This window comes from Dermochelys coriacea, chromosome 4 (genome assembly GCF_009764565.3).
Source record: "Dermochelys coriacea isolate rDerCor1 chromosome 4, rDerCor1.pri.v4, whole genome shotgun sequence".
Taxonomy (NCBI): Eukaryota; Metazoa; Chordata; order Testudines; family Dermochelyidae; genus Dermochelys; species Dermochelys coriacea.
In genome coordinates, this window is record NC_050071.1 from 120,742,950 (window position 1) to 120,755,443 (window position 12,494).

The window sequence follows — 12,494 nt, forward strand, 5'->3', positions numbered from 1 at the left end:
TCGCAGGGGCAGGGTAAATCACTCTTCCTGGACCCTGCTGTACACTGGGCATGTGGCTCTTGGGGAGAGCCAGCACTGTAGGGAGGTCTGATAATCAGTCCTGTCCCCACACTTTCCACGGGAGGTGATCATAATGGAAGATACCTCGCTGCTGAGGGTGAGCATGGAATCAAAGGAGGGTCTTCTCCAAGCCTGTGGTTCCACCCTAGCCCCTATGCGGCTTGCCTGTGTGCAGCAATGGCCCGTCCTGCCCCCCATGGGATGGGACAGTGGTGCAGGATAGTTACCGTTAATGGGGCAAGAAACAAAGCAGCTCTGCCAAAGAACATGCAGCAGCTGATTGCCCAGTATCTCCATGAAGGAACATTAATCCACACTATGTAGAGTCAAGCACAGGAGTTTATTGCCTGGTGCATGGAGCAGCATGGCCACCTGGAAAGATATGCTGAGACCACTACATGCATCACCAAGCAAACAGGAAGGGGACTTTCAAATTTCCAAAGGAATTTATGGGGTGGGGATGGTCACCTGAGGACAGGGCAGTAGAGGTCAAACCGATGACCAGAGAGGGAAGAACAGGCATTGTGGGACACCTCCTGGAGGCCAATCGCAGAGCTGTAATCACCATGGTGTCTACACTGGCACCACAGCGCTGTAGCCAGGGTGCTGAAAGCTGTATGCTTTTTTTCGGGGTGGTTTTTTTAAAGCTCTACAATTGCACGGTTTCTGCGCTCTAAGTGGCTTGGCAGGGTGTACACCTCATTAGAGTCAGACTGAATCTGGTTCCAAACTCCACAGCTTGAGACCATTTCTAATCATGATATATTTTTGAGTTTGTAATACATTTAATAGTGATGGCAGAAGTGTTTTAGTGGGAGTTGGCTCAGAAAAATTAAAGATTCCCCTCCCATTACCACAGTTACAATCACCTATTTTTAGAATCAAACCTGAAGCAAACCCTTTTGTGGGGGTCGTAAATGTAGTGGAGAGCTTATTACAGGGTTACAAGGCAAGGAAATTCCTGATCAGCTCATCCTTTAGTAGTACTAGGAATGCTAGTTATTACAGTAGCATATTTTTCCATAGCCAGATTCTTTTATACCATATAATTATGGAACAGGGATTTTTTTCATACCAAAATTCTGCCTGCCAAAAAGAGTGCCAGGCAGAATTTTGGTATGAAAAAAATCCCTGTTCCATAATTATATGGTATAAAAGAATCTGGTTATGGAAAAATTGAGTTAAATTAAATAACAACAATGTAAAAAAATAAAAAATAAATAGCTGAATATTTGGATAATTTGGCTTCTGCCCATTGATTTTTTTCAGATAGGGAACACTTGCCAGCTGCATAAGAATTTTCAGTACGATGATGGACTGAATATGGATTCTGTACCACACACTGGATACAAGCTTCATGACAGATAGAAAAGAAACATTATGGCTTGTCAGAAGTTTGGAGATAACATCCAAAAAAAATGGACAATCCATAAAACAACCCTTAGAAAACACATAGAAGACACAATGGTGAGTAAAATTTATGACTGTCTGCGATAATTGTGCAATGATTACATTATAAAACTAGTGCACATGGATATGTCAAAATTCAATGCAAGCTAAACTTGCCTTTTGCCTTTGGTTCCTTCCACATACAGAGAAGCAGGACTTTGTACATTCTTGTAAATAAACAAGACGCATCATAGAAAATACCAGACTCAATCATCAATTTCTACTCCCACCTGGAGTAGGGCCCCTGCACTTTGACTAGCCACTCAGGTCAAAAAGGAGTAACATTGTATTTGACATATTACTTTAATCTGCTTGAGAATGTCTGTTTTCAAACCAGAGCATAAAAACAACACCATAATCAGGCTTATACAATCATTATACAAACACCCACCATAACATCTTCATACGCTAATAACCACATAGGTATAGTGTTTCCATAGTCATAACACTGGGCCAAATTCATCCCTGGAGTAACTCCAATGAAATGAAAATATTAAGACCACTAGAATTATTTCCATGGGAAAATTATTTTTCTTCCAACTGTTTTAAAACAAATGAGGTTGTACAACTCACACACTCCCTCACTGGGCTACTGCATCAAAACCAGCAAGTGAATTTTACTATAAATATAAGTGGAAAGTTGTTACTACTATCATAAAAGAAGTAATGTGTTTTCAGTGTGTGGCATTTAATTTTTATAATCATTGGGGTATTTCAGATGGAAAATAGACCTCAAACTTAGAAGCTTAAAATAAGTTTAAGTTGTGTTTAAATGTTAGATAATTCTTCTTCATGTGTATTTAGGGTCCAGTTAAGAAAAGGCACATTATTTGAGAGAGAGATGATAGATAATTAATGGTTATCTACATCTGCTGCAGGTTTAGCAATTAGCTATAAATAATAATAGTAATAATTAATTAATAATAATACCACAGAAGTAAGCACAGTATTAAAACCTAAGAAAATAGATTCTTTCTGTCTCATTTTTTAGGCCAGTACTGAACATCAAGGGCCTAGATTATTGAGTCTTTTCCTCCTTTGCCCTAAGGTGCAAAATAAACAAATGTTTTTAATTTAATGTTCTGTTTCTGATAGTAATTACTGCTATCACATTCAGCTGGTGACATTATTGCTGGAGACACTCCAGATTTGCTCAGACATTGTACCTCTATTAACCTGTAGGTTGAATTTTTCAATTATTACAATGTCAGTATTTTCTGACTGAAAAAGCAATAGCTGTCCTTATCAGTTATGTTACACCCTCTAATTACATATGAATAAGCTGAGAAATTGTTACTCTGTGAAATGTATGTTGTTTCTGGAGAGCTCTTATCTGCTCAAGCTATAACCTGAACAAAGACAGGGTGAGAGAGGCACATATGGAAAACAGCTACTTTCACAGATGGAAAGTTACCTGATAACACTGAAATACTTCTCATTTCCTCAACATCTTCATAAGTGAATATTTTGAATCAAAAGAAAAGTCTTTGTATTATATTTGCAAAGATTTTGCTTGACACCTCTGGGTCCCAAACACTCTCACAGACAGTGGGCAGTTTTCTCTGTGATGTGACACCCGAGAGAATGATGATGTGTAGCAGAAGATAAGCATTATCATTTACCTAGGGAGAGCCCAAGGGAAGCAAACTATTCCCCCTTGTGTTTGGAATTTCCCTGGAAGCTTTAGTGGGCCTACCCATCTCATTACTAAAAGCACTCACTGCTTTTTCCCAGCACTGGCTGTTTGGAAACTCCTCTGAGTAGATCTTATTGTACCTCATTTTGTCCATTGTCACCCTCACTGATTACTGGGTCATGTACTTCCTTTTTACTACTTGTGAAGAATTGGCTAAGAAATTCTCAGACATTTAAAAAAACATGTAGATTGTTTAAGGGGCTGTTTTTGTGACCTAGGCATAAGATTTGATGACCATGTTTTCTAGCTTCAGTTCATAAATTCCAAGGCCAGCAAGGACCACTGTGATCATCTAGTCTAATATCCTGGTCTAACAAAAGCCACAGGACTTCCCCAAAATAATTAGTGCATGAACTAAGCATTTAAAAAAAAATCTTAACACTTTCAGTGCCCCTACAAACTTAGATGCTTCTCACCATAGGCTGGCTGGTTGCTCTTCAGCCAGGGTCTCCCCTTTGATCAGCACTTCAGTCGCTTGGTGTGGTATCTGTAGGTGTAGGTGGAAGAGAGAGGAAGAGCATGGCAAACATCTCTCCCTTTTATCACTTTCTTTCTTCCCTCTTGGTTTTGCCCCCCCATTTCAGGGTCAGGTGAGCATTACGTCATCGCAGTCCCAAACTGACCAAAGGAAAGGGGGGGCGACTCACTCCAGAGTCCAACAGATCCTTTGTTGTTGCCTAGGCCAGTGTCCTTTGTTCCTGTGAGGCTGGGCTGGGTTTGTGCCATACATTCCCTAATGAGGCGTGAACTGCCCCTCTGCTCTTGGAGAATTTTTGCCTGCGCCTGTTTTAAGCCACGAGGACACATTTTCAGTCTGATAACTATATACATGAAATTACCAACTATAACAATACTGTAACAACAATTACTATAACTTCACTAAAAAGAAAAGGAGTACTTGTGGCACCTTAGAGACTAACAAATTTATTAGAGCATAAGCTTTCGTGAGCTACAGCTCACTTCATCGGATGCATTTGGTGGAAAAAACAGAGGAGAGATTTATATACACACACACAGAGAACATGAAACAATGGGTTTATCATACACACTGTAAGGAGAGTGATCACTTAAGATAAGCCATCACTAGCAGCAGGGGGGGGAAGGAGGAAAACCTTTCATGGTGACAAGCAAGGTAGGCTAATTCCAGCAGTTAACAAGAATATCAGAGGAACAGTGGGGGGTGGGGTGGGGGGGAGAAATACCATGGGGAAATAGTTTTACTTTGTGTAATGACTCATCCATTCCCAGTCTCTATTCAAGCCTAAGTTAATTGTATCCAGTTTGCAAAGTAATTCCAATTCAGCAGTCTCTCGTTGGAGTCTGTTTTTGAAGCTTTTTTGTTGAAGGATAGCCACTCTTAGGTCTGTGATTGAGTGACCAGAGAGATTGAAGTGTTCTCCAACTGGTTTTTGAATGTTATAATTCTTGACGTCTGATTTGTGTCCATTCATTCTTTTACGTAGAGACTGTCCAGTTTGGCCAATGTACATGGCAGAGGGGCATTGCTGGCACATGATGGCATATATCACATTGGTAGATGCGCAGGTGAACGAGCCTCTGATAGTGTGGCTGATGTGATTAGGCCCTATGATGGTATCCCCTGAATAGATATGTGGACAGAGTTGGCAACAGGCTTTGTTGCAAGGATAGGTTCCTGGGTTAGTGGTTCTGTTGTGTGGTGTGTGGTTGCTGGTGAGTATTTGCTTCAGATTGGGGGCCTGTCTGTAAGCAAGGACTGGCCTGTCTCCCAAGATCTGTGAGAGCGATGGGTCGTCCTTCAGGATAGGTTGTAGATCCTTAATGATGCGTTGGAGAGGTTTTAGTTGGGGGCTGAAGGTGATGGCTAGTGGCGTTCTGTTATTTTCTTTGTTGGGCCTGTCCTGTAGTAGGTGACTTCTGGGTACTCTTCTGGCTCTGTCAATCTGTTTCTTCACTTCAGCAGGTGGGTATTGTAGTTATAGGAATGCATGATAGAGATCTTGTAGGTGTTTGTCTCTGTCTGAGGGGTTGGAGCAAATGCGGTTATATCGTAGAGCTTGGCTGTAGACAATGGATCGAGTGGTATGATCTGGATGAAAGCTAGAGGCATGTAGGTAGGAATAGCGGTCAGTAGGTTTCCGATATAGGGTGGTGTTTATGTGACCACCGCTTATTAGCACCGTAGTGTCCAGGAAGTGGATCTCTTGTGTGGACTGGTCCAGGCTGAGGTTGATGGTGGGATGGAAATTGTTGAAATCATGGTGGAATTCCTCAAGAGCTTTTTTTCCATGGGTCCAGATGATGAAGATGTCATCAATGTAGCGCAAGTAGAGTAGGGGCATTAGGGGACGAGAGCTGAGGAAGCGTTGTTCTAAGTCAGCCATAAATATGTTGGCATACTGTGGGGCCATGCGGGTACCCATCGCAGTGCCGCTGATTTGAAGGTATACATTGTCACCAAATGTGAAAGAGTTATGGGTGAGGACAAAGTCACAAAGTTCAGCCACCAGGTTAGCTGTGACAGTATTGGGGATACTGTTCCTGACGGCTTGTAGTCCATCTTTGTGTGGAAAGTTGGTGTAGAGGGCTTCTGCATCCATAGTGGCTAGGATGGTGTTTTTAGGAAGATCACCAATGGACTGTAGTTTCCTCAGGAAGTCAGTGGTGTCTCGAAGATAGCTGGGAGTGCTGGTAACGAAGGGCCTGAGGAGGGAGTCTACATAGCCAGACAATCCTGCTGTCAGGGTGCCAATGCCTGAGATGATGGGGCGTCCAGGATTTCCAGGTTTATGGATCTTGGGTAGCAGATAGAATACCCCGGGTCGGGGCTCCAGGGGTGTGTCTGTGCGGATTTGTTCTTGTGCTTTTTCAGGGAGTTTCTTGAGCAAATGCTGTAGTTTCTTTTGGTAACTCTCAGTGGGATCAGAGGGTAATGGCTTGTAGAAAGTGGTGTTGGAGAGCTGCCTAGTAGCCTCTTGTTCATACTCCGACCTATTCATGATGACGACAGCACCTCCTTTGTCAGCCTTTTTGATTATGATGTCAGAGTTGTTTCTGAGGCTGTGGATGGCACTGTGTTCTGCATGGCTGAGGTTATGGGGTAAGCGATGCTGCTTTTCCACAATTTCAGCTCGTGCACGTCGGCGGAAGCACTCTATGTAGAAATCCAGGCTGCTGTTTCGACCTTCAGGAGGAGTCCACCCAGAATCCTTCTTTTTGTAGTGTTGGCAGGAAGGTCTCTGTGGGTTAATATGTTGGTCAGAGGTGTGTTGGAAATATTCCTTGAGTCTGAGACGTCGAAAATAGGATTCTAGGTCAGCACAGAACTGTATCATGTTCGTGGGGGTGGAGGGGCAAAAGGAGAGGCTCACCCATAACTATTTCACATTTGGTGACAATGTATACCTTCAAATCAGCGGCACTGCGATGGGTACCCGCATGGCCCCACAGTATGCCAACATTTTTATGGCTGACTTAGAACAACGCTTCCTCAGCTCTCGTCCCCTAATGCCCCTACTCTACTTGCGCTACATTGATGACATCTTCATCATCTGGACCCATGGAAAAGAAGCTCTTGAGGAATTCCACCATGATTTCAACAATTTCCATCCCACCATCAACCTCAGCCTGGACCAGTCCACACAAGAAATCCACTTCCTGGACACTACGGTGCTAATAAGCGATGGTCACATAAACACCACCCTATATCGGAAACCTACTGACCGCTATTCCTACTTACATGCCTCTAGCTTTCATCCAGATCATACCACTCGATCCATTGTCTACAGCCAAGCTCTACGATATAACCGCATTTGCTCCAACCCCTCAGACAGAGACAAACACCTACAAGATCTCTATCATGCATTCCTACAACTACAATACCCACCTGCTGAAGTGAAGAAACAGATTGACAGAGCCAGAAGAGTACCCAGAAGTCACCTACTACAGGACAGGCCCAACAAAGAAAATAACAGAACGCCACTAGCCATCACCTTCAGCCCCCAACTAAAACCTCTCCAACGCATCATTAAGGATCTACAACCTATCCTGAAGGACGACCCATCGCTCTCACAGATCTTGGGAGACAGGCCAGTCCTTGCTTACAGACAGGCCCCCAATCTGAAGCAAATACTCACCAGCAACCACACACCACACAACAGAACCACTAACCCAGGAACCTATCCTTGCAACAAAGCCCGTTGCCAACTCTGTCCACATATCTATTCAGGGGATACCATCATAGGGCCTAATCACATCAGCCACACTATCAGAGGCTCCTTCACCTGCGCATCTACCAATGTGATATATGCCATCATGTGCCAGCAATGCCCCTCTGCCATGTACATTGGCCAAACTGGACAGTCTCTACGTAAAAGAATGAATGGACACAAATCAGACGTCAAGAATTATAACATTCAAAAACCAGTTGGAGAACACTTCAATCTCTCTGGTCACTCGATTACAGACCTAAGAGTGGCTATCCTGCAACAAAAAAGCTTCAAAAACAGACTCCAACGAGAGACTGCTGAATTGGAATTAATTTGCAAACTGGATACAATTAACTTAGGCTTGAATAGAGACTGGGAATGGATGAGTCATTACACAAAGTAAAACTATTTCCCCATGGTATTTCTCCCCCCCCACCCTACCCCCCACTGTTCCTCTGTTATTCTTGTTAACTGCTGGAATTAGCCTACCTTGCTTGTCACCATGAAAGGTTTTCCTCCTTCCCCCCCCCCCCCCCGCTGCTGGTGATGGCTTATCTTAAGTGATCACTCTCCTTACAGTGTGTATGATAAACCCATTGTTTCATGTTCTCTGTGTGTGTATATAAATCTCTCCTCTGTTTTTTCCACCAAATGCATCCGATGAAGTGAGCTGTAGCTCACGAAAGCTTATGCTCTAATAAATTTGTTAGTCTCTAAGGTGCCACAAGTACTCCTTTTCTTTTTGCGAATACAGACTAACACGGCTGCTACTCTGAAACCTATAACTTCACTATAACAACAATGCTCAGTGCATCATGAGCTTTCCGAAGACACCCGACATGACAAACTTTGCATTGGATACCATACAATCATATTATAAGGTTGAACATGGGAGTGCTGGGTGTTCCCCCAAGGTACAGAGCATCACAAATGGCATGAATTATGTTACCCATGCTTTAATTCTTTATTAATCAAGTCCCATATCAGCCACTCTGTTATCTTGCCCCAGTTATAGATGTGCAGGTATGGTAGCTTTGTCTGTATCTCTTTTATTTTGCATAAGTGAGTTCTCTGGGTGTAGCCTTCTTTTCTGTTTCTCTCCACAGAAAGCTTTTTGCAAGTAAATAACTGGAATAGTCTTTGTAGTTGTAGTCACTGTCGGTTCATTTAGAACTGGACTACAACAAAGTACTAGAGAATAACTTGCAGAAAATAATCTTATACTATCAAGGAGGGGGACTGGATCAATGGCTCTTCAACTCTCCCAGGCCTTGATTCAACAATATATTTAAATACATTCTGCAGATTACCCTGTAGGACAAACTTTTTGGCTTGAAGGCCACATCAGGGTTCCAAAACTGTATGGAGGGCCTGGTAGGGAAGGCTGTGCCTCCTCAAACAGCCTGGCCCCCTATCTGCCCCTACCACTTCCCGCCCCCTTACTGCCCCCCTCAGAACCTCTGACCCATCCAACCCCCCACTCCTTGTTCCCTAACACCCTCTCCCAGGACCCCCCGCCCCTAACCACCCCCCTGGGACCCCACCCCCTATCCAACCCCCCTGCTCCCTGTCCCCTGATTGCCCCAACCCCAATCCATACCCCTGCCCCGACAGGCCCCCCAGGATTCCCACACCTATCCAATCCCCCCCATTCCCCGTCCCCTTACCGCCCCCTCCCCAGAACCTCCGGCCCCCTGCTCCCTGTCCCCTGATTGCCCCCCCTGCCCCTTATCCAACCCCCCCCCCGCTCCCCATCCCCTTACCATGCCACTCAGAGCAGCAGGACTGGCAGCTGCGCCACCTGGCTGGAGCCAGCCACGCTGCCCGGCAGGAGCTCACAGTCCTGCCGCCCAGAGCACTGGCAGCTCGGCAAGCTGAGGCTGAGGGGGAGGGACTGAAGGGGACAGCAGGGGAGGAGCCGGGGGCTAGCCTCCCCAGCCGGGAGCTCAAGGGCCAGGGGGACGGTCCCGTGGGCCATAATTTGCCCACCTCTGCTGTAGGAGATATCCATTCATGGACCAATTTCCACTGCTCAAACCCTAGTATTCCACTGCTTGGTTGTCAAAACATTTCTTTCTAGGGACCAGCTAAAAGGGCTCTTCAAACAACAGGGAGCCAGTGGTTCGTAAGTTGAGAATTATTTTACTAGATAATTTATTGGTCGGGTTTTTGCCTGACTCAGATGGGGGGACAAAGGGAAGGAAGAAGAAAAAAATTATGTCCACAGTGTATAATATAACCAGTGCTTAATTTGTGCCAGGGCTTGCCAGGGATGAGCCCTGGCACATCTGAGTTGGACAGCTCATAACCCTGGCACTTCTGGACTTGCTGCATCAGTTGTGAATATAAAAAAATTGCTTGAGCCCCGGCATCTCTTTCATTACAAATTAAGTCTGAATAAAACATTATCTTTAGAAAACCAAATATTTATTTGCAATGAAGGTCATCAAACACAAGGACCTTATTCTCCAGACACTTAGTTTATGGGTTAATTAGATGTTATTTGTATACCCCAATGCTAGTGCTAAACATATGTGTTTTTTCCTATGGTTTGAGGCTTTACGTTTTTAAAAGCCACATGCAATGAGAAAACCTTTTACTTTATTAAGTGAAGCATTCAAGTGAAATTGTAACTTTCACAACTAATTGGATATTTTAAACTTAATTTAAAATGCTGGTCTATGAAATGAGTTACAACAAAACATTGTCAGCTTCCTCACATACCTGTTAGCTTAGTCAAGTCTATTTTTCCAACCCATTATAGACAAGAGAACATAGGAAAAGGGGGGAAATAAAAGATGCTCTTTTTTGTGGTCTGGTAATTGGCTTCTGGCCACCGCTGTGGCACTTTCCTTGTACAAGCTGAGTCACTGGTCTGTCAGAGGTCAGGCTGGAAGACTAGTATGAAATCCTGGCCCCTCTGAAGTTAATGGAAGTTTTGCCATTCATTTCACAGGGCCAGAATTCATCTCTGACGAGGAGTCAAGTTCCAGTTGTTGGGTGAAGTTTCCTTCTCTCTTCCAGTGTCAAGGAACCACTTGGGATGAAATCAGATATGCAGGCAAAGACCAAATTCAGGACCAGCTAAGGTATGTTGTTAAATCTGAGAAACACCACTGCCTGAGTTTTGTCATAGTTACCAAAGTAACTGTACTTCTAACCCCTTCATGGCCTCCTTGAGGGCACCCCACTCAGGTGTCAGGCTTTTACCACCACCTTTCTCAGGGTGGGAACCTCTGTTCCTCTCCCTCCAGAGATCAGGGATTCAGGCTGCAATTTCCTCCAGCAATTCACTGTGATCACCTTAGCAAACATGAGTTTAGTTCAGCACCTGGCACCCTGCTCTCTCCCAGGAACTATGACAGAGATACCAGTGACCAGCCTGCCTTCATCCAGCAAGGTATTTATTTAGAACAAAAGCATTACAGAGAGAACATATCTTGAAAACAATAAATAGCTTACATACCGGCCTGTCTTACGAGGTGTTGCCCATTTTCCATATAGAGACCCTAGTAGGTTTCAAGGTCCTTCAGACCCCTCCAGCAGGGGCTGTCCATCTGGGTCCCTGTGTCATATCAGTGCTTTCATTCAGTGAGAGTGATCCCCTCTATATTAGGCTGGCCACTTCATACTAATCTCAGTTTTTTGTTTTCAGGGTCTCTTGAACAAAACCAATGTATGCACTTTTCCCCAAGGGGTAGTACTTCTGCAGACTTGTTACCTGTCTAAGGATTTTCAATAATTATCCCCCAGTGCTTTAATTCCTGATAGTTTGTTCTTGCTTTAGGTGACGTCTCCATAGTCATTTCATTACTCGTTGTTGCAAGAAAGAAATTAACCCTGTTCCTCCTGGCTGGTAACAAGACAAGTGAACGGAAACTGACTCAGACCTATTTTTTCATTTAAAAAAAAATCAGAAATTTCTCAGGTCTCCACAAGGTTTAACAGCTTGCCATTTATTAGACTGATAACTATGGGCATGACCCAGACCTTCCTGTAGTTGACAGAAAGACTCTTTTTCAGTGGAATTTAGATCGAAGTCTTGAAGCAAAAAAAAATGAAGAAAAGGACAAGCACAAAGAAAAAAAAACTGACACAAAAGGAAAACACAAACCTTCCTGCCTCCCTTCCTGGGTTAAGCCGGTTTTGGAAACCAATGCTAATGAAGAACAGTAAGTAGGTCATTGCATAAGCATTTATTTGACAAACACTGAAGAGAATTGATAGGAACTGAATAAGTACATTGTCAAGTATCAGAATAAGATAGTTCTTAAGAACTCTGTTTTTCTACCTGTACCTCAGTAGGCTCACTTCATTAAATTAAATACTTCTGTCTGCATGTTACAAAATCATGTGGTAGTGCTGTCATTTAAGTAGAAGAGATAACTGAATTTAACCACAGGCGATGGAAACTGAATGACCTTTTAGACATTAACCAAATCTGAAGTGAGTCTTTCACATGCAAATATAGATAAACCTCACCCTCTAATAAGCAATGCATACAGATTCTATAACTTCAGCAAACAGTCCAGAACACTGGAAAATCTGTCTTATCTATAGCAGCCGTGTTAGTCTGTATTCGCAAAAAGAAAAGGAAAACTTGTGGCACCTTAGAGACTAACAAATTTATTTGAGCATAAGCTTTCGTGAGCTACAGCATCCGATGAAGTTAGCTGTAGCTCACAAAAGCTTATGCTCAAATAAATTTGTTAGTCTCTAAGGTGCCACAAGTACTCCTTTTCTTTTTGTCTTATCTATGACAGGTTTCAGAGTAGCAGCCATGTTAGTCTGTATTCGTAAAAAGAAGAGTATTTGTGGCACCTTAGAGACTAACAAATTTATTTGAGCATAAGCTTTCGTGAGCTACAGCTCACTTCATCGGATGCATTCAGTGGAAAATACTGTGGGGAGACATATACACACACAGAGAACATGAAACAATGGGTTTTATCATACACACTGTAAGGAGAGTGATCACATAAGATGAGCTATTACCAGCAGGGGGGGGGGAGGAGGAAAACCTTTTGTGGTGATAATCAAGGTGGGCCATTTCCAGCAGTTAACAAGAACGTCTGAGGAACAGTGGGGGGTGGGGTGGGGGG